Here is a 22,212-nt window from a genome sequence, read left to right on the forward strand (position 1 = left end):
AAAGGTAGCAAAATTTGTATGAGACCAGTTTATCTGTACGCCTACTGTATGTTTTATACAATGACCTTTCCACACAAGTGGTTTTAAAAAGGAGCTCTCCAAAAGTAAAGTTGGATCCCACCGTTTCATTTTCACTCGTACATCTGTTACCACTACCCTTACTGACATGATACTGGCAGATTATTTTTGTTTTTTATTTCAGGCTTGAATTTTAAATATCACATTCTTGGGACTGAACAGTGAAGATGCAGGCAGTTTATATCTGGCCAGGTATGCATGGAATTTGTGTGTAATTCATATAACTTCAGTAAATGAAGTTTACTGAAGTTTTTTCAGGTGCTAGGCTAGGATCTGAAAACTGCCTGGGTACACAATATTGTTCCAATTCTGGACGAATGCAAAAAAATGTCAAATGATAGTGAGACATAGACCCAATGACATTGGAAATTATACTGAATGTTTATAATAGAAAGAAGCTGTTATATACTTCTATGTCCAGGATGCAAGACAACAATGACAATGACAGAAGAAAAACCTCCAGAAAGTCACTGAGAGATTTCAAGCACATTGATAACAAATGAGGCAGAAAGTGTCATCTGTCAGAAGAAAACAAGTGCTTGAAAGGACAAGGGTCTCACAAAGTGGTGATTAAATGTAACACACAACATGAGGATGCTCAAATGTGAAATGCTTCGGTGAAGAAGATGAACAACTGGTCCTCCACCACATCAGGAAAACATTCTTTTTGCAGAGTTATACTATCATTGAGAATTTGTATAACAAAAAAAGAAGAAAAAGTAAGTGTGGAAGTAAAAAAGATGATCTATATTCCAAACTTTCCAAAAGACTAAAAGCTCTGAATTAGTTGTGATTACCAAAAAACTTCTTTTTGCTTATCCCAGTTATTAACAAATCACAGCAAAATCAGCTCTGTCTGTGAAGTTAACATGGAAGCTGGTTCACCATGACCACCATCACCACATTCATCACAAACTGAAGGTCTGCTTTGTAACTGCTTTGTATTATTCCCACTGACGAAGGGAAAATTATTTTATATCCAAGATAAACTTGCCATAGATTATCTATTGCTAAAAACAAACAAACAACAGCAACAACAACAAACAATAAAAGCAGCCAAAACAAAAGCAATAAATAACCATGCAGTTTGGAGAAAAGTTGACTTACAGATAGAAGGTGACAGTAAAGCAAAAAGTACAGATAAGTTTTGGAATTCTCTACCTAAAGAGTTCAATAAAATTTCAATACATTTTCACGCCATAGGATTAATTAAATTCATCAACAAGTACTGAAAAAATGATAATATTATTTTGTCAAGACTTAATTTCTGCAATCACCTGTGAAAAAAACTCATCCACCTAAGCACGTGATGTTTGTTGAGAAGTCAATAGCAGTTAGTGTGAAGTTCGTTTGAATACTAAAAGAGATGGGACACAAGCTGTAGTTTATTTGCTAACTGAAAAGTCTGATAGAGCCCTGTGTTTCCTGATGCACAACTAGCATTTTCACTCCTATCTGTATCCGACCTTTTCTTAGGGCAGTATGGACAGACCTGAGGAGTCACTAAGCATAGGGGAAACATTCCATCATGTAAATGAAACCCAATTGCTGGATTGCATTTATTGGACTGCAGCCTGAAACACCATTACTTAATTTTATTAAGATTAAACAGAAAACGGAGAGTATTATGGTGTAAAATTTGCCAAAGTAGGCTCCACTGTCAAAGAAAGTCCTGGAGTGCACCATAGATGCAGGAAGATATAAAGGAAAATCATAGAAATTGTTACTGATCCTTCCTTGCTTCCATACAAAATAATCTAAACTGAGTTACAGTTTAGATGTAGTTTTAGATGAGTTTCTGATCTCTGATGATGTCTCAGTCAGAAAAGATATCATAGTCTTGATAAGGTATAACTTTGGTAAGGTTACCCCATACAACTTTTACATTTGACATAGGCAAAAATGAAATGAATAGTGTGAGAACTCTAGAGTATGTCCCCACACATCATTTTGAGAACGAATAACATCAGAAATATAACATACATCTGCTGTTTTCTGCCTGCTACCAGTAAATGAATTGGAGTTGTTCCTTTTTTGGAAGCTCTGTTATGAGCCTTGCTCAAGGATCTACTAAAACGTAGTGGGTAAGAGCTATCAACAACGTATTTAGGCTTCATAATGTCATAGAGGCACATCTTCATAGAATTATGGAAGGAATTTCTTACTTGGTTACAAAACAATTACATTGTTGATGTGATGTGGTCCCCTTGGAAGAGGCATCATCAGCTATGATGGCATCTGCTAAACACATGTCAATATTGTCATTTATAATTGTCTATTTTCATGAATCGTGCACGCCTTGGTGTGAGTTTTTTACCACAAACCACTAATAAGAAAATATTCTGGTTTTATTGCAAATAGGAATTAACACAGCATTCAAAGAGTAAGACTGATGGCAGATTTTCATCCCACTACTTCCTTGGCTATTGTGTATGATCAGCTAAACTAAAAATACTAATGATTATCCAGTGATTATCTATAAATTCCTAATACCTGCTCTTCCATTTCCTAGATAAAGGCATTAATCAATTTAGCTGAGATATTCAAGCTGTTTGGAAGAATCTCAGTGTTTTCCACTACAGTACAGGCACTAAATACTGATGCTGGATTCCAGGAGTCACAAACTATAGACAGTTATATGGTACCATGTTTCAGCATGGTGTCTGAGATATTATTCTCCTATATAAAACAAAAGAGGTTTTTTTTTTCCTTAATTCATATCTGCAGATTCTTAATATATAAAAAAAGATGATTGGCAGATATGGAAACCTTCCTTGAAATGATTTAGAATCACTGAATAACGTGCACATTCATCACAGAGCTAACAGTAATGTTTATGCCTGTGCTTCTTGCAAACTGTTAACCAGAAGTTTGAAAATGTTCCATTCTGTACCTTTCTGTCTCACAACAGTTCCTTATCTGAGGTGGTATTTAGTATTAAAAGTATTTAAATTATAAAGGAAATTGGATTCTTGTATCTTCTATGTAGAGACAGAAAAACATTAAAGCACAGCCTCAAGACTTCCCTAATTTTTTGCATGTTGCTTTGTTTCTAACATTTATGTCCAGTACACATTACTGATTATATGCCCACTGACTTTTATCCTTCAAAAATGTGTATCCAGTCAAGCAAACTTTGCCAAGCCTTTTGACATACGTTAACATGTTAATAAAGCTGAGAAAAAAATATATCAATTTCTTCTTGTTTGCTTGCAACAGATACTTTAATTTTTAATATCATAATAAGAAATAAAAAACAACTGTTAGATGATAAATGATGGCTTATATACATTGTTGACACAGTGAAGCTTACTTTGAGATGGAAAAACAATGGATCACTGGTGGACTTCATGCGAGATGTGGACATCAGGGATTAAACTACTTGTATTAAACAAAACCACACAGGCTGTGGACAGATTCAGTCAGGGAAGAATGATGACACAGAGCACAGCTGCAACAGAAGTAATAAAAGAAGAGCTGAGCAAGGGAAAGCTCTGACTTGGAAACACTCTCTCTTTTAATTAATAAGAAAATCAAATATCAATTCCTTTCCACATTAATTCTATGGCATATCAACTTCAGGAGAGTTGTTTGAACTCTAGGGAAGAAAGGTAGCAAGTAATCAATACAAAATACTTATTTTTTTAATACTATGTGAAATGGAAACACCCGGCTCTTCATTCTAATATTGCACGTTGATCTAGTGACACAAAGAAAAGAGGACGTAGGCAGCCAGAAGAGTGATATGTCTATAGTTTCTAAAGGTTTAAATGTACCTGACATCATTACACTGATAGGTGGACATGTCTTAGGTATCAAAGGTAACCAATTCCAGCACATTATTGCCAAAGCTACAGATGACCTGAGCAGAGATTCTAAAGAAAGAAATCTGAGATGATTGCAGCCATAAAAAGACAGGGAATATTATATAGGTTAAAATAAACCACACACATACATATTTTCCCATATTTTCATTAGAGAATCACAGAATTATTGAGATTGAGAAGGAACCTCTGGATGCCATTTTATCCACCTCTTTCTCTCAGGCAGGACAACCTAAAGCCTGTTGTCCATACCCAAATGGCTTTTGAACATCCCCAGGGAAGAAGACTTCACAGTCTCTCTGAGCTACCCGCTCAACAATCCTCACAGTGGAAAAGTGTTTACTGAAGTTCAGATGTAATCTTTTGTGTTTCCCTTTGTGCCCCTTGCCTTTTGTTCTGGCAGTGGTCTCCACTGAAAAGTTTTCACTTTCCCTTCAGATTTTTATATACATTGACAAGTTCACCCCTAAACCTTTCCTTCTACAAGTTGATCACTTCCAGCTCTCTCAGCTTCTCCTCAAAGGAGAGATACTCCAGTTCATTTATCACATTTGTGTCCTTAAACTGAGCTCTTTCCAGTGTAACCATGTCTCTTGTGCACAGAAGAGCCCAAAACTGTATACAGCATGCCAGGTGGGGCCCCACCAGTACTGAGTAGAGAAAAATTATCATTTTATTAAAGTAGTATAATCGTTTTACAGTTGCCTTTATACCTTTTTTTTAATATAATTAATAACACAACGTGTAATCATAAATAATCATGTGTATCCATAAACATGCTTTTTATCCTGATGATTTTTTCTTCTGCCATTTCATTGGTGTCCCGTCGTAGGGGCCTGTCATTTTGTATCTGATTACATTGTTGTCATTCTCTTATTATACTTGAATTTAAAGCAATACAGTTGTTTGTTTAAATCACTGGATGCAAACTCATAGAGCCATCACTTCACATGTGGAAGATATAGCAATATTGAAGACATTCATGGATTTCATAAAATATTTTTTTCTCTTCTCTGTGTAAGGACAAAACTATGGCTAGAGATGTTTATTTGTTTATAACTGGGGGCAGAGTGGAGGTTTGAGATGCTGCTATTATTATTATTGTTATTGCCAGGAGACTGACAAAACAGAGAATTTTGCTTTAATTTGAATACAGTTTTATGTTCTTGCTGAAGTGTATAATACATAGAAAATGCTAACTTTTGATTTGAGTGTTCTTGAAAAAAATCAGTACTAGGATTCAGCAAGACAGCATGCCTTCACAGCATTTATTTTGCTGTCTCAATGACAAAGCAGTACGCATTAAGTTTCCCAGCCTTTGTGTTCTGTGGCTTTATTAGTAGTACTCAAATAATAAGAAAGATCTTTGAAATTGTTCATGTATCAGAAGAAAGTAAATAGCTTGATAAATAAATGAATTTAGGGTTTTCTGTTTTCCTTGATGTACAAAGTTCACAGATGTTCATTTCAAACAGAGAACTGGCATCACGATTAAAGAACAGTGTATGCTATATTGTTTGTCTAGGAGCAGAAATGCAGGTGAGTGGTATCACACAGAGATGTAAATACTAAGCAAATAGACTAGCTTTGAGTTCTTTGGAAGGCTGAGGCTGTGTGTGTTAGGGATTTTTGAGAAATATGAACTGGAAAATGTATTTGTTGATGCTCTCGACCTACTCCCATTACTGTCTCAGTAAAATCTACTGGCTGACACAGAAGTACTGAAGGAAGTTGTACTTTCTGGTACATACTACTGTAATTTTTTTTTTTTTTTTGCTAAATGAACTTAAAAAAAAAAAAACCAACAAAGGATCTTGCTTTCCAAGAGCATTAGATATCAAGTTTTTCATGAGAGGCTAGAGTGGAGTACTCAGAGGACATTAAGGTATTCTGAGATATTTCTATTACAGCAAGTATATTTTTTACGGAATTTAATTGTTGGCTATGGTACTCACATTTTTCTCAAACCAAAATACCTTCCAGAGATCAAAATGAAGTATCCATTATACATAAAGATGATACAGAAAAAAATATATATATAATTACCTAAAAAGGTTTAAAATATCTCTTAAAGACTGTCATTTGTAGATAATTCCTGTCAGAGATTACTCTTTCCTGCAAAATAAAAGAAATCTGAGTTAAAGATGCAAAAATTTATTACAAGGTACCTATGTTTACCTGAACTTGATCCAATAATGTATCCACCATTTTGACGGGGATGTTTTAATGTAATTATGGTACCCCCCAGGACCAACAGATCAGTATTGCTAGTAATGTAATACCTGCATTACTGACTACCCAACCTGGAAAGTCTAAGCATTGGTCAGTAAGAGCATCATTACTGCTCTCAAAACTTGATTTTACCCTACCTATCTCATCTAAGGTTCAGCAAAGGCTCAAATTTTCATAGAAGTTGATAGAAGTAATATCAGAGTGTGTCTGCCTGATTCAGGCACTTATCTGAAATTCCACTGTATTCATGTATCTTGTAAGAGTATTCCCTTTCCTCTTCTGTATCTCCTAGATCTCCTCTGATGAGCCCATGGTTGTGCCTAGAAAAACTAGTAGAGCTGGAGCTGTAAACCTTTGTCCAACTCATAAGGAATTCTACTGTATCATTATATTGCAATTTGTATATAATACCTATTTATGACATTTCAACTCTGTGTTCATTACAGCTTTCTTCATCTTTTTGAATCTTATAATGTCCATATTATTTTTGTTAATATGAAAATAAAATTTCAAAATGGTTTGGTAATCACTTTTTATTGGCTGATGCTGGCTGCTATTATAGTAGACAATCAGGAGAAACTATTTGTAATGCAATCCAGGAATAAAAGAGACCTTCTAGAAATCACTAATATTTATAGGTTTTTGTTGTTGTTGTTGTTTTTTTCTCAAGTATTACATCCAGGATTCACCTGTGATATCAGAAAGCCAGTGAATTAACATGGAAATAAAATTACCATGGTATTTCCATGCTGCATATATTCACTTCTCATTCAAGGAGAAATAGACACGGCATGTGACAATCTAACTGCTTTGACAGGCACCCTCCAGAGCTACTTAAGTCTGACAGGGCATGAAAACTGTCAAAGCATTGTTTGTGTTTACTCTTCTATCTGGAAGTGATTTAAAGCACAGTTTCATTCTTGAAACCAGTTATCTATTTGCTATCTCAGAAAGTCCTTTGCAAATATGTGTATTTATTAAGGTCAGACCCTTTTGAATCTTACACTTCAGCCATATCCATCAAGACTTAGATGGCCCATATTTACTACACTCTTTGAGATATGACACAGAGAGCTTTAATATTCCATTGCTCATTTGTCATCAAAGCACTAAACATTATACTCTTGTCCTTCTTTCTGATGTTATTTAGTTCTAGTGATATCTTGCATCCACCTAGCCAATCCTTTTAGAACTCTTCTTCCATCAGAGTGAATGGAAGTAACCTTCTCTATAATTGGTTTTTCTTGGAAAAGAGGAGCCCATTTCTCAGTAATGTTCAGGTATTCCTCAGATAACAAACGATGTTAATATTAAGATTCTTCCCAGAATACATAGTATTATTTTAAGACGAGGAAAAAAAGGTTAGGAAAAATTATTAGAAGTGCAGTTTCACCTGAGCATTTGTTTCCATGAAAGCCTCTCTCACCCTTAATTTTCCATTGGATGTACCTAACCCAATAATCAGCTGTCATCAAGTAATTGAATACCCTTGAGTTTGAATTGAAGTACTGGCTGAAACCAGAGCCAGCAATACATGCCTGTTCTTGTTATTTTTGGCTTCAGAAAAAGACAGCTTTTATCTAATTGCTCTAGGTGATTTGACATTCATGTGTATCTATGTATGTATATATACATACAAATGAATACAATAATATCACTTATATCAGAACATACTGCAATATTTTATATTTTCTTTGGATATGCATCCATATTTTCTGAATAACTCATTCTAACACAAAACCAAAAACTCTAAGGTGTGATGAAGCCTGAAGGGCAATTTATCATTTCTTTGTTGTTCCTCTTGACACTTCGTTGCTTATCATCATTCAAAGTTTTAATGCCAGAGCCCATATTAAGCTTGCAGTGTTGTTGAAGCCCTCAGAACATTTCACTGGTGATTACCAGTTCTCTCTGTAATCAAGTTTCCGTTCTCTTATTATGACATTCATAATTTACTTAATCTCTCTTTCTCTTCTCACAACTTCTTGAATGACGTTAAGCCATTCAGAGGGACCTCCCTGGCTATTAGAACAGTCTCTACCCCTACAGGAGATAAGATCAGATGTCCACTGTCTGAGTTTCCCTCATCATTTTCCTTTCTGACATGTTAATGGTACAACCTCATGGTAAAACAAACAAACAAACAAGCAAAAACACCTATCTGCATCTACAGTATATTTAGGTATTTTGTCATAACTTTATTCAAAAGAAACTAGCATGGAAAAAGCATCTACACATGAACACAACTCATACAAGCAGATGAAGACACACACACACACAAGCTAGTATGTAGTGTAAGCCTCAAAATGCATTACATCACACTAACAAACAGCTGCAGATTTCTCTTTACACTTAGCCTGGGCACAGACACAAAATCTAATAATGTTGCTGAAGTTTAAAGAAATTAGAGATTTCTAGATTTTGGAGAACAAACAGATCCCTGTATGTCAAGACTTGCAAGCAAGGCAAACACAAGAGTGCCTGCTGGATTGGAGACCAGTTGGATTAGGTTTTCCACTCCTGATATTCTCACAACTTCTGCTGCTCTCCCACCCTGCCGCAGTTCACATTTTGTCTTGCTTTCAGTAGAATCTCAGGAGGTACTTCTGCATACTAAATATGTGACAGTGAAGAACACCTCTGCAGGCCTTTTATTCTCTGTGGAAGAAAACTAGGAAAGCCCTCATCCAGAGGAGCAACAGAAGTTTGTAGGGACAAGACTTCTCACAGATTTTTGGAGTTCTGTACTGAGATTGTCTGTCAGAAGTTTCTGATACAGCAGAGCATTTGGAACCTTCAAGAGTTTAAAGTTCCATCAGGAATTAAATTTCACTGAAATAACTAATGCAGAATTAAATAGCTAAGGGCCAGCAATAAAATAGGACATTTCCTCAGAGCTGTGGAAGTTTAATATTAGGACTTCATTCTTATATACGAATATCTTTATATGTTTTACACAATGTACTGTGAAGCCATTTTATTCAATTGCATTATCATGACATGAAGAGAAGAGCACCTGCTCAGAGAGGTTCTGATTCAAATATACTGTCAGCACTGACAACTTCCATAGGTTTCAATAAAGCTCCAAGAGGTTTCAGTTTTACAGCCATCCTCATGGAATAATATAACAGTTTATGATTAAAGAAATGGGACACTAATCCCAATTATCTTCTGGATTAATGTAGCAGGGAATCAGGCTTAATCAGAATTTAAGCACTCAGAATCAGTCTCCATATCTTGCCTTCTCAGCTGTCACATGTCCTGAAATTATGAAAAGTCTCCTCTGAGATTTACGTTCCCCTGATATCTGTCACCATTCCTGGCCCCAATTGGTGGACAATTCTCTGACTTACTGGGAGACATACCCGATCTTAACAGACATACTCTGAGAAAAATCTGCTGTACAGGAGTAAGATTGCATAACACAGTGGTAGTTACTTCTTTCTTTTAAAGGCCCAAAATCCAGGCTTTTATTTAGTACCTTAGTACAACAGTGGTAGGAGAAAGGGCAGAGAAAAGGTGAAAGTGAGAGTATTTAGAGGATAAACATCAATATATATATAAAAAAAGAACATTTGGACTTTGGATTTATTTGTCAGTACTGCTTTTGAACTGTATTATGAATAACTTCTCTCTGTCTTTCTTTCATCTTTCTGTATCTCAGTTAATTTCCTTTTTCCAAAATGAGAAACCTCAGCAGGAGATTTTGAATGCCTGGGAAAGTTTCTTCGCCACTTCAATTACTGAATAAATTATAACTTGGTGGTTTGACCACTTCTTTGGCACACTGAAGAAGTATTGTTTACTAGGTGGGAAGAACACCTCATTTCCCAACTCCTGGCTTTTTGGCAAAATGGTAACCATTTTGGTTAAATAAATTAACTCAATTAGTTCTTAGACGAATCTTTAGCATTGGGCTTGAAGGCTTACATCCTAAGAAGAAAATTCTTTCCAAACATCAAGTAAAAGCTAAAATCCAAAGTTCTAAGGCTTAAGGAAACAGTAATTGTGGCACTCTTCGTACCAGCTGGGTCTAGGAAGAAATCCACTCAGCAGATTGGTTGTTCTGAGATGGTATTCTCTCTAAACTTTTTATATTTAATTCCAGATGCATAAATCAAGAGTATTGCATTTATTGCTTACTCATTTAAATGTTATAGGGATGAGAGGACATTCTTCTTAGCATCCATTTTTTAAGTGTTAAAAGGCATCATGGCATTTATGGACCTAATGACTAGCCACAGAGCTAATGGGCTTCCCACTTGTAAACCTCATGCGCCAAAGATCATGCTACTACAGCTCCTGCATTAAAAGGACAAAAATGAACACAGTGACAAAGAAATAATCTAGATTTAAAAATAAATGCACAAACAAATGGTGAGACTTTTCTGTTATGTATTCAGTCTGTGCTGTTTGATCAAGGGAGATAATTGGTTAGCCTGGCAGCTCAAGAGGTGAGTGAATGAGTACACTGACTTCCTCAGAGGAGAGCATACTTAACTTCAGAACCTGCATTTCTATCATTAAAGAAAAATTCTTGTAGATGTGGAGATAATACACATCCCAACATCCCCAAATACTTTTTAATGAGTCCAAATTAAAACTTATTTTCTCAACATTTCTGTCAGTGAACATGTTACTTTTATGGGAAAAAAATTTACGCACGTTAGTGTTAGCGTGACAATATGTGCTCAGAATTTCCTGACTGTACACTGTAAAGAAGTGTCTGTCTGCATGGTACATATGTCTAGGTAGGACAGTGGAGGTACAGCATGGACAGGGAAGGAAAAAACTAGCTTGATACAAGCATAAAGTTAGCTGTAGAAAAATACCCCTTGGATGTAAGAATACTTCAGCTAGTTAATCTAATCACTAGACACTAATGATTAGGAATTTGGATCTCCAATTCACAAACACTAACTCAATGATTAAATTCTCTAAGCTGCTGCAAAATATGTGGACAAAGATAAATTGTAAAAAATTCGGATTATTCAAATGCAGACAAGTAAAAAATAGAATTATTCTGAGTCTGTTGACAGGCACATTTTAGCACCTGAGAGACAATGTTATCTGCTGCTGCTCACATTTTTTATAGCATCTTGATGTGTTTGAACACTAATGAGTTAAACAGATCACCACATTTTGTAGTCTGAAGCTTGGTGGAAAATTTGCGCCTTTCTTTTGTGTTCATAAATCTCTCCTTTACTGAATGCTTCCCCAGCAGAGGTAAGCAATTTTCAATTATGTATTTTTTTTTCCAAGCAATTTTACCTTAAAATCAATTCTGTAGACTTTATTTTCCTTATTTTCATGACCTTTCTGTCTTTGTAATGTCACTTGAACTAGCCAGTGTTGACAGAGAGGCATTCAGAACAGTTCTTGCAACTTCTGTTCAAATAGAAGAGCACAAATTCATTTTAAGAAAGAAACTGAATACAGTGTCAGTCATATCTCTAAAGTAAGTTCTTATTAATTCAAGATATTTTGATACATAACTTTAATGGAATTTTAAAATTTTGAAGTATAACAGAATTCTTATGAAGTGGAAGGCTTAAATATAAAAGCAGGGCAATGTCTGTCTTTGAGATTGATGGTTTTGGCTATCCTCATCTGGATTAGAATTTGCCCAGTGAGCACTAAAAGTTTGATGCATTACTTATGCTCTTCACAGGTTCTGATCTATGAAGAATTTTTTTTTGTTCAAAAATTCCATGTGTATTTAGGAGTTAGTTAAGGAAGCTTAAGTTAAGTAGTGCAGAGATTTAATGAACTAATGAATGATGTTATCAGCTGACGTCCCAACTGCCTGAAGTATTCATCTGCCTGAATAGCATGTAAAAGTTCTGTTCATTCTCACAATTGTTCAGCTTTTTTCCAATTATGTTATCTTTGCCACAGTTATAATGTACTTGGAAGAACTGTGAGACTAACATTATTCAGATCATTTGATCCATTTACTAAGCTGCTGAAAAGTCAACAAGAGTATTGTTTGATTTTTTTAATTATTATTCATGCTATTTTTTTTAGTGTGAATTGAGTCAGAGAGTATTTAAAGAAATTAACTAAATAAGGGCATTGAGAAGTTCTACAGTAGAAGGAACATAAACAATAAGGAATGTCCTGTATGTGAATAATTAGTTTTCTGGCACGCTGGCTGAACCTGAAATCTGAGAAGAAAAATCCAGTCTAATGTTGGGTATTTTTGTTGTAGGACTTTTTTTTTTTAATAATATGGGTAGAAATGAAAAACTAGAATGTTTGTTTGAGTAATTCCAAAACTAAACATTTCAATTTCTCTTCAGGTAGCTTTGCCAAAGGAAAGCAATGGAATGGATAGATTTATTAAAAACAAAAACAAACTAATAAAAAAAACTCATCAAAACCAGCCTCTAATTTTTACACAAGCATAGTCACGTTGAGTGTACATACTGAAAGTTTCATTTTCTCCTCTGCTTCATGGGATATATTTTACAAGAGGTATGCCTCAGCTGCTAAAGAAATTGCTGAGCTGTGCAGTCTACTCTCCACCTTTTGCTTTCAAGCTGGTCAATTTGATCTAAAATATTTAAAAGTTATTTTGGACAGTGACTGGAAGTTAAGTGTTCTCTCTTGCTATCTCTTCACTAAAATCTCTCAAGTAGCATTCCACACAGCTCTTCTGATTCTCATTCTCTCTTTAGCTGAATTAATATTTAATTATCCGACGCAAGCTCTAACTGTGCAAGAATAAGGATGAATCGGTCATGGCTTTGTGGATCTGTCAGTAAGACATCAGAATTTAAACAAAATATCTATCAGTTCTAAGCACAGAAGGGCTTAGGCTCAAAGGCAGCCAGTTTTCACAGGACTCTTCTAGTTGCTGGCTTAGAAGATATTTAAAGGAGTAGGAGAGACTCTCTTAATATCTCCTGTTTGATGTCGTATATCATGAAAGAGGCAGCCTCGTGTTTCTTCTGGCAGAAGAAAAATATTGTAAAGGATTTCTTATATACTTCCAAAGGCTTTGACAATGAGGTAAAGAGTGGGGGACCTACATTCTTCATGTTGGTCTTAGAAAAGCCATCTGGAAAAATAAAAGAATACAGAGTGACTGTGGAAAGAGATCGAAGAAGACAGGCCAAACAACACAAAATTTTCCTCATGACAGAAGCTCAAAACAATATAGAATAATACAGCTACACAGTCTATATTTGAAAATGATATCATTATATTTAAATCTATTTATTTTCATGCATACTGACCTCCAGATATGGTATTGGAAGAATCTGCTGAAGACACAGAGACTTATATACTTGGTCTTGTCCTTCAGGATTGTGCATAAATATTGCATTGTAAGTTTTCACCACTGTCATATTTATGTCTGACAAAGGGTAAGCAATTAAAGACTGGTGAGCTTGAATTTATCGTTCTTTGTCTGCACTGACTGAGGTTCCTCCTCAATTTTCAGGAAATTCAGTGAGTTAATATTAATTCAGGGGTAAGAAAATTCATGAAAATAACTACATTTTAAAGTGCTTCTGTGATCAATGATTTTGTGTTCTTTATTATGAATAGCTTCACATTTGTATATATCATAAATACATACAGATATTTACAGATGCCTAAAGTTTCTATCATTCAAAATGTTCTTGTAGAAACGAAAGAAAATGTCAAAAAAGACATATAACAACGGAGTGATAAAGGAAGAAAATAGACACTCAACACAATTAAAGAGACTTCATTCAGAAAAAGGTGAATGTTTTGTATATTTGTATACACTATCCCTAATGCTAGGTAATACTATACTATATGCAAAAACATTCAATGAAAACTGATATTACTGTATACTATTCTTAACTTGTAGAACAAGACCTCATTCCCTACAGACTTTACTCAGAACAAAAGTAATTGTATTAACTTGCTGAAAATTTGCAATAGCATCTAGATAGCTACCTTAGTCCCTATTATTTTTCATGTTCTCACAATGAATCAATATTTAATTTTAAATTTATTAGATTTATGATTTAGAAATCTATGTATTTTTCATCAGAAGATTGCAAAAAAAGCCCCAAACTCTCCTCACACAAAATAAATAAACAGACAAACAAATAAATAAATAGTTGTCAATATATATCAATCATATTTTTGGAGAATTATTTATCAGAAAATTAGAAGAATGAAAATATGCCTCTGCCTTGTGTAACATGATGAAAGCACATTAAAATGCTTCCAGAGGTAGACTAAAGCTGTGAAATAATTTTACAGAGGATTCTTAATTTGATGTTTTCTTCCCAAAGCATTCATAGCTGTCTTGATCTTCAAAACACACTGAAAATACGTGTTTTATGAAGCTGTACATAGAAAAAATATCAACAGAATGTGGAAAGATGGATGGCTCTTTTTCTCTCTAGCCTGCTTTCTTTTTTATTTATGTCAATCAACAATAACAACAACACAAATATCTTTATCTCTACTCATGAATTTCTGTGTTTTTACTTTTACTGTCCTTTAACAACTACACCTAGAAACAAAGATATCGTATTCAGTGAAAGGACAATTCAGTCTAAAATACTGTTCTATTTAAAGCAGAGCCACCTCTAATCATCATTTACAATGACAAAAAATAGCCTCATTTTAAGGAAAAGACAGCTGTAGCAGCCAGGTCTTGTCTCTCTCTCTCTCACTACGAGTAGGGCAACCAGCACACCTCTCTCATCACTGTACCCTCATTCATATATGCCTCTGAATAATTGAATGATTTTTTCTTTGGCTCGCAGTGACATTATATTAATTCCTACTAATAGTGCCTCCATCTCTACGGCAACGTATCCTGATTTGCTGAAAATTTAGGACAGGAAGATAGATTGTAAACAGCTGAGTCCGAGATGAAATGTCATTTTGTCACAGAAAGCTTAAAAGACTGAAAAAATTGCACTACAGGAAAGCAAGTTCTGTAGACTAGCAATAAAATAGAAAACTGCTGTTACCACATGTATTTAATATCCTACTTTCTTCACATGATACTACAAGTATATGGAGTTGAGGCTTTTTGTGTGCTAGTTTGTTAGAGAGTGTGGAGCTGAGTTCATCAAATCTCTAACACCAATAAAATGATTTGCCCTATATTGAGGATTTTAGGCTGAAATGACTCAGCTCCTGTGGCAAGATAATGGATAGTGGCACTCTTCCTTAGGCTTACAGCAAACAACCCTGCAAAACTCTCTGTTGTCAAAATAAGGTCTTGCATACAGTAAACTTTGTTGTTGGTGGTTTGTTTTTTTTTTCCATTTGTAACTTCAGCATGCACTCCTACAAACGGCATCTTTGTCTCTCTTCCAAGGTATCCACAAGGGCAGATTAATTATTCTAGCTCCAATCTTCAGATTTTTAACATTCAATAGTGCAGCATAATTAATGCAGATGGTATTTACACATCATTAGATTTTAAAAAGGTTTTACCTCTTTCCTCAAGCTACTATCTAGCTTAGTTGTATGAATCATATGCCTTGCTCCCCTGCTCCAGCTATCCTCATTTTTTATCTTTTGCTAGGATATTTTCCTTAATCATGAATATTGGTGGCAGCTAGTGGTGTCCCAGAAGATGCCTGAAAAGCACAGTTCCTTTCCCATGAGATTTAGCCTTCTAAAGGACTGGTAGCTTTCACAGCCTGTTTTACTAACTCTGTCATCCTTCTTGGTACATCTTTCTTTATCTAAGACACATATGTCTGCCATTAAGGCCATTTTCAGGTATCTCTGTCTTAGCAACGAAGCTTTCATTCATTGATGAAATGTCAGATTTCATTTTCAGTCAGCTTGAGATGTCAGCAGATCTCTAACATTTGTAAAATTGGAAAACAAAACTTTTATTTATTTATCCAAACTCATACTTCAGATTAACTTCTCATAACATCTGCAAGTCTGTTTAATATCCTCTTTCGCCACAGTGACTACAAGATTGACAGCGTATATACTGCCAATATTGTGGTATAGATACTGGCCTTGATGTCAGGAACAAAGATTTTGTCATAATTTATTTTTGCACTCCTCCTTCTTATTGCCTGATTCATCTGCTTCCTTTGTCTTAGAAAAGTTTTGAAGGTAGGTACTGTAATTTTTTAGTTTGCAGTTTCTGCCATATCTTGAAAAATATTAGACTGCTACTAGTTTATCAAGACCTCATATAGACTAGCTAATAAACTATATATATATGCTTATATCTTGCTATATGTTCATATGTACATGCTTATATGTCTAACTAGTCTATGTTAATATTTAGAGTTATTAGGAAATACTAATACTAAGGGCTTTTAGATTCCACAAGAAATCTGAGCTGAGCTCATTTAATTAATAGGATTAATTTTGAAGAAAAAATAACATGACTACTTGTGAAAGACAATGATTGTTCTCATATCTCAAAGCATGCCCTCTGAGGCATTTTTTTGCCATGAGACTGGCTTATCTAAGAGGCTAGTGGTAGGTGTCGCCCGGCTGGCAACACTTTGTGGAAAATTTTACATTTGAAAGAATTTCTTTGGAGGTGTTTGCCTTCAAAAGGGAGTGCTCGGGCGTGTTTATTGGCAGGAAATCTGGCCTGTGACCAAATAACTGGTAGAGGAGACTGGGAAATTATGCCATTGCATCCTGTGAAGGCAAGATACAATTTGGCATCTCCCTGCTCCCTCTTATCTGCTGGCAAGGCCCAGAAGATGGGAAGAAAGAAATTCCTGATGAGATTCAAAAGCCAGGAGCTGTCACCCAAAAAAGAGCTGATTTGACCACTTTGGACTTATAAATATGTTTGTACTGTTATTAAGAGTAATGGAAAGTAGTTATCATCAACCAAAACCTCCAAAGACCCTATGACCAATTGCTACTGGAGATGTGCCTGAACTATGAGCTGCACTGGAATCCCAGTGGTGACTATCTCTGTCTTGCTTTCTACAAAGACTTCTTGCTTTTATTTTCTCTCTCTTCTCTATCACCCATCTTCCTTTCCCCATCTCCCTAAGCAATTAGAATTTGTAATAAACTGATTGGGCTAACATTTGACTCATTGTGTCTTAATCTTGCTGTCAGGTACACATATATCAAAAGAACCTCCTCTTCCTCCTATTAATTGGAGCAGGACACTATTTTCTTAATATCTTAAATAGAGGAATGAAAATACAAGTTAAATGGGGGAAAAAAATAAGCTTCACCTTTATTTATTTGATACCTTTAGTTTTATACTCCTGCCATAAACATCAGAAGGTGGAAACTTCAATTAAATTAAAAAATTAAAGTAGAAAATTAACTTTTACCTGAAACCTCTACAATTGAATCTCAACATTTTCACTTTTTTAATTGTTGCTTGCAAGGATTACAAAACGACTAGGAGTATTTCTACAGGATCCTGCGTCTCAGTAATGTCTAAGGATGTCAAATTAACCAGATCCTGGACAATACTGAAATGGAAAGAAGAGGAACTGAAGCCTACAGAAGGAAATCTGTGTAGTCATGGCTCTGCATAATCAAATAGAGACATAAACTTCCTCAAGTTAGGATGTTAGATTAACTCAAGAAGATGATATAACATCTTCTTGGGTTTTGTGTCACAAGATTAGAAATAGGAAAATTATTACACCCTAACCAGTATTTTCTCCCAAACATAATTAAGAGTCAAAAGAAAGAGCAGAACGTAGACGATGGATCTATGTATGTTGGCTTTTTTCAGATAGCAGTACACGAAACAGTACACTATATATATATATATTTGTTTAAAATAGTTTGAGAATAGGAAACTGAGAAAATGACTGTATTCATACCTGTTTCCTGGCTTCATATTGTACAACCTTTCAGACTACAGTGACTGAAGGACCCAGTTTGCAAAGGTAACTTGTACAGAGGATGAGGTGGTTTTTGCATTTTTTTTTTCTGAAAGATTTCTTTTTAATATGACTCAGGCTGTGATTTCAAACCCTTTCCCTGTATAAAAGAGTCATTCTGTCCCAGCCTATTATTTTAACAAAATACAGCATAGGAGAACAAAAACCTTTGGGATCTTTTGAAAATTTAACTAACAAGGTAAAAAGACAGAGACATTTCCAACTCATGACTGATTCATTGAAGACATTCCACATGAAAACTTTTTAAGTTCTCACTTAAAAAAACCAAAACACACTTTATGTGAAAAATATTTATTAGTTATTTATGACCGTGTTGTACAATCAGTGCTGTGAAAGAGAAATCACCACTGCAGTCAATGAAAAGTTCAGCATTAAAATAGATAACAATAAATCATGTGCTAAATCTTAAAAATAAAAGCATAATAACTAAAGAATTATTTTTAAGTTAAAAATATTCTTAGTGAAGTAGATGAAAAAAGCACCAATAGAAATTAAGCATTAATCTAACAATACTATGCAGTTAGCCCTTTGTATATAGCTTTTCAATTTTAGATCAACACTCACTTTATAAGCAACATAGTTAACACAAAACATGACTTTACAGTCAAAGCAAGGCTAAGAACTACACCAAACACAAACCTCTCCATCCAGAATCTGGCCTCAAAGCTAGACCTATGCACTACTGGCAGGGGAAGAAGAGCAATCTATTCACCCAATTCTCCAAAGCACAGCTGAGCATCGACATGAATCAATCTTTATTATTTATGCTACCAAGTCAGGCACTGGCATAGCTGAAGCACTGGCATACTTCATGACAGGTTTTGTTACAGGGCTGGGAAGAACCAGCTGAGGCTGATGGCTTCTTAAATCACCCCCATCACAATTCAGTAGAAGTCATTTGCCTGAGCTCTGAGACACAGAAGTGAAATGATTTGGCCAGCATCCCATTACAAATCATTTGAGGAGTAGAAAAGCAAATTATGGTTTCCTCACTCACAAACTTACATTATGGAGTGTGAAATATCATCTATAAACTGAATGCTTCTTTCATTAGATTCAGCTGAGAAAATCCACAGAGCCCAGCCTCCGTCAATTAAACTAACTAAAGCAGTAGGTTTAGCCTAGCTCCCCATTCAAGACTTCAGAGTGACTGTGGAAAAAATCAGCCCTCAAGCTTGAAAAACCTTAATTAATTAGGAGAAAAAAAAGGTTAAAAAAAAGTCTTAAAAGACATCTGAGACGTCTGAAAGTAAATCTTTGAAAAGAATGAAATAGGCTATACTTGAAGAGTCACTATGTGGACAGACAGACTAAATGACATGCTAAATGAAGTTTACAGGAGGTCCAGGAATCCTCTGTGATGAATTCTGCCACCTAATTGAAGAGATACTGTTTATTTTCCCCTTTGGAACAAAGCATGTCCTATCAATAGACAAGAATGCAAATTCCTAGGTTAAGTGTACTTAAAACAAGACAAAGCATTTCTTCAGTGCTATTGTCCTATTAAATAAATTGAAAACTATTCAGATTACTTCTTTTTTGAGAAGCAGTGACTGTATATGTCAAAAAACTGTATATGTCAACAATATGTTTGGTGCTGGTTCTTATGAAGAACTTCAGTTATCCAGATATTTCTTGGGTAAGCAACACGACCAGGCATGCACACTCCAGCCAGTTCCTGCAATGTGTTGAAGATAACTTTCTGATGCAGGTGGTGGAGAAGCTAACTAGGGGTGGGGTGTGTATGGGAACTGTTGAATCACAGCCTGAACCACAGATTGATCACCTGAGGCGAGCACTGAGTCAGCCAAGGGGCACAGGTGAAGGCACTGTGAATTCACTGTGTGACCAGAAGGGGTGCAGTCTGGCTCCACCTCTCCCAGACCCCATTTAAGGGCTGACCACCACTGGGGAAGGATCTATTGTTGGAGATCCTGCCTGTGTGGAGTTCTAGCTAAGTGACAGGTGAGCCCTTTCTAATTTATTGGGTGTCTTTAGGGTATCTGGATAATCTATCAAGAAAAAAATGCTATCTTTATTATTTTGTGCAGGTACTATTCATTCAGGGTATTCATTCTGCTGGACCTTGTTCTTACTAGTAAGGGTGGGCTCGTTAGGGAAATGAAGGTCAGGGGACAGCTTGGCATGTAGTGATCATGACGTGGTGAAGCTCAAGATCTTGAGTGGAAGAAGCAAACCAAAAACCAGGATTGATATCCTGGATTTCCAGAAAGGGCACTTTGTTCTCTTCTGGAACCTATTTAGAGCTATCCTGTGAGCTCAAACATTAAAAGGCAGGGGGCCTGTGAGAACTGGTCAGCATTTAAACAGTATTTATTCTAAACTCAGGATTGATGCATCCTTATGAGTAAGAAATCAAGCAAGGAAAATACATGGCAGGAAATGTGTGGATGAGCCAGGAGCTCATGCATAAACTCTGGAGGTCCCTTTCAACCCTATGATTCTGTGATTAGTTTGAGGTAAGTCTGTTTTAACAAGAATACCACATATCAATGTATTTTTTTTTAAACTAAAATCTGAATGGTCACTCAGATGATACACAGCCTGAAATGTGGAACCTTAGGAAGAGATTTCAGATGAGGCCTCCAAAGCAGAGGAAACATTACATTGCTTTGGCAAGTATTTTAATTGATTTGTCTTTCAAAATTACTAAATTATTCTATCATCTTCCCTGTCAAATTACTTGAATAGTCTTTTTCATTTTAGTACAATTTTCAGTTTTACAATCTGTTCATTTGATCACCTTAGCAGTGTACAAAACTGTGCCTTCAGGCACAGTCTGTTGAGAAAAGCTACTGAAGATTCATTGCCTCATGGGGCTGAAAATAATGCTTCCTTCCTTAGTATGTTATCTCTCAAAGCAGCCTGGTTGCACTAAGAGAAAAATAATTGATATGCACTTTTAGATGGCTTCAGTAGAATCACTTTCTACTGCTCAGCCAATTCCCTGGCAAATAAAGGGGTGTAGATGGAGGTTTGCCTCAGACCCTTAATTAGCAGGTTTCTTCCAGGATGGCAACCGATTGCACTTGCCAAAGAATAAAGGCTTCCGCTCTTCTTGGCACTGGCATATGGGCTGTGAGAAGTTTTCAAGTCTTTAGTTGCATAATTATCACAGAGTCCTTACAGAACACTAAGAGGTAAACTTGCATCAGTTTTAAAGATTTGGGAAAAGAGCAAATTTCATTTGGGCTCTGCTTGAACAGCTCAGAGTAGCTACTCATTATGTTTTTTGGTTTAAGAAACCTCATAGAAGAGAAGCTCTCTGTTTGTTTCTGAAAAAGTCTTCCTTGGCCAAGATCATGTTATTTGCATTAGCAAATGTTGAATTCTGCAGCTTGCCATCAGTGGAAAAGAAAATGAACGTTCTACTTCTGAGCATGGTCACAACATGGAGCCAGCAACCATCTTTTCTTGGTGTACCTTTTGCATGGGAAAACAACACTTCATACCAAGAATTCTCTTTCCCGTTGCCTTCCCTCTTCCGCTTCCTCCAGTAGACTATGATCTCTGTATTAAGTAAAGACTAATATACATGAGAACTGCTCATTTCAATGTAACAACACCAGCAATTCTCACTAGCACCTGAAAGTATTGCTTTCTTTGTTACAAAATGAGCTTCTTGACAAGGCTCTCCTGTTCATACACTTGATTAAGTTCATGAGAACAATTTACTGCATGGTCAAAATAGCAGTCTTTATAGAAACCAACATTGTTACCCACTGAAGTAAAATGTCTTCTTCAGCCTTACAAAGGTCACTTCTACATTTAGAGAAGCAGTTATGTGGCCAACTGAAATTGGCAGCTAGAAAATTAATTCCAACATCAAGATACCAGACCTAATTAGCTAGTTACTGAAGAACCATTCAAGATTCCACTTACTGCTCTGAGCAATAACTGTCATTCCTTTTGCTAACCATCACACAGAGCTTATTCCTGATGTAGCAGAACTCCTGCGCCTCACCAGTATTAGCCAAGTTCCCTGCAAGCCTGTAATTCAGTTACCTAATTTTCAGAATTAATTCTTAAGTTACTTAATGAAGGATCAAATCTTGCTTATTAGTAATACAAAGGTAGCTTTATAGATTTTGACAAAACTATTTGTGTTTAAGATGTTAACATTTAGGTGTCTGGTCCTCTTGGACTGTATGTGTTTCCCTTATGAACTGTTTCCATTCTGCCTAAAGGCT

The sequence above is a fragment of the Cyrtonyx montezumae genome, unplaced genomic scaffold (assembly GCF_038088225.1).
Source record: "Cyrtonyx montezumae isolate F1298 unplaced genomic scaffold, pur_monq_1.0 scaffold_13, whole genome shotgun sequence".
Classification (NCBI taxonomy): Eukaryota; Metazoa; Chordata; class Aves; order Galliformes; family Odontophoridae; genus Cyrtonyx; species Cyrtonyx montezumae.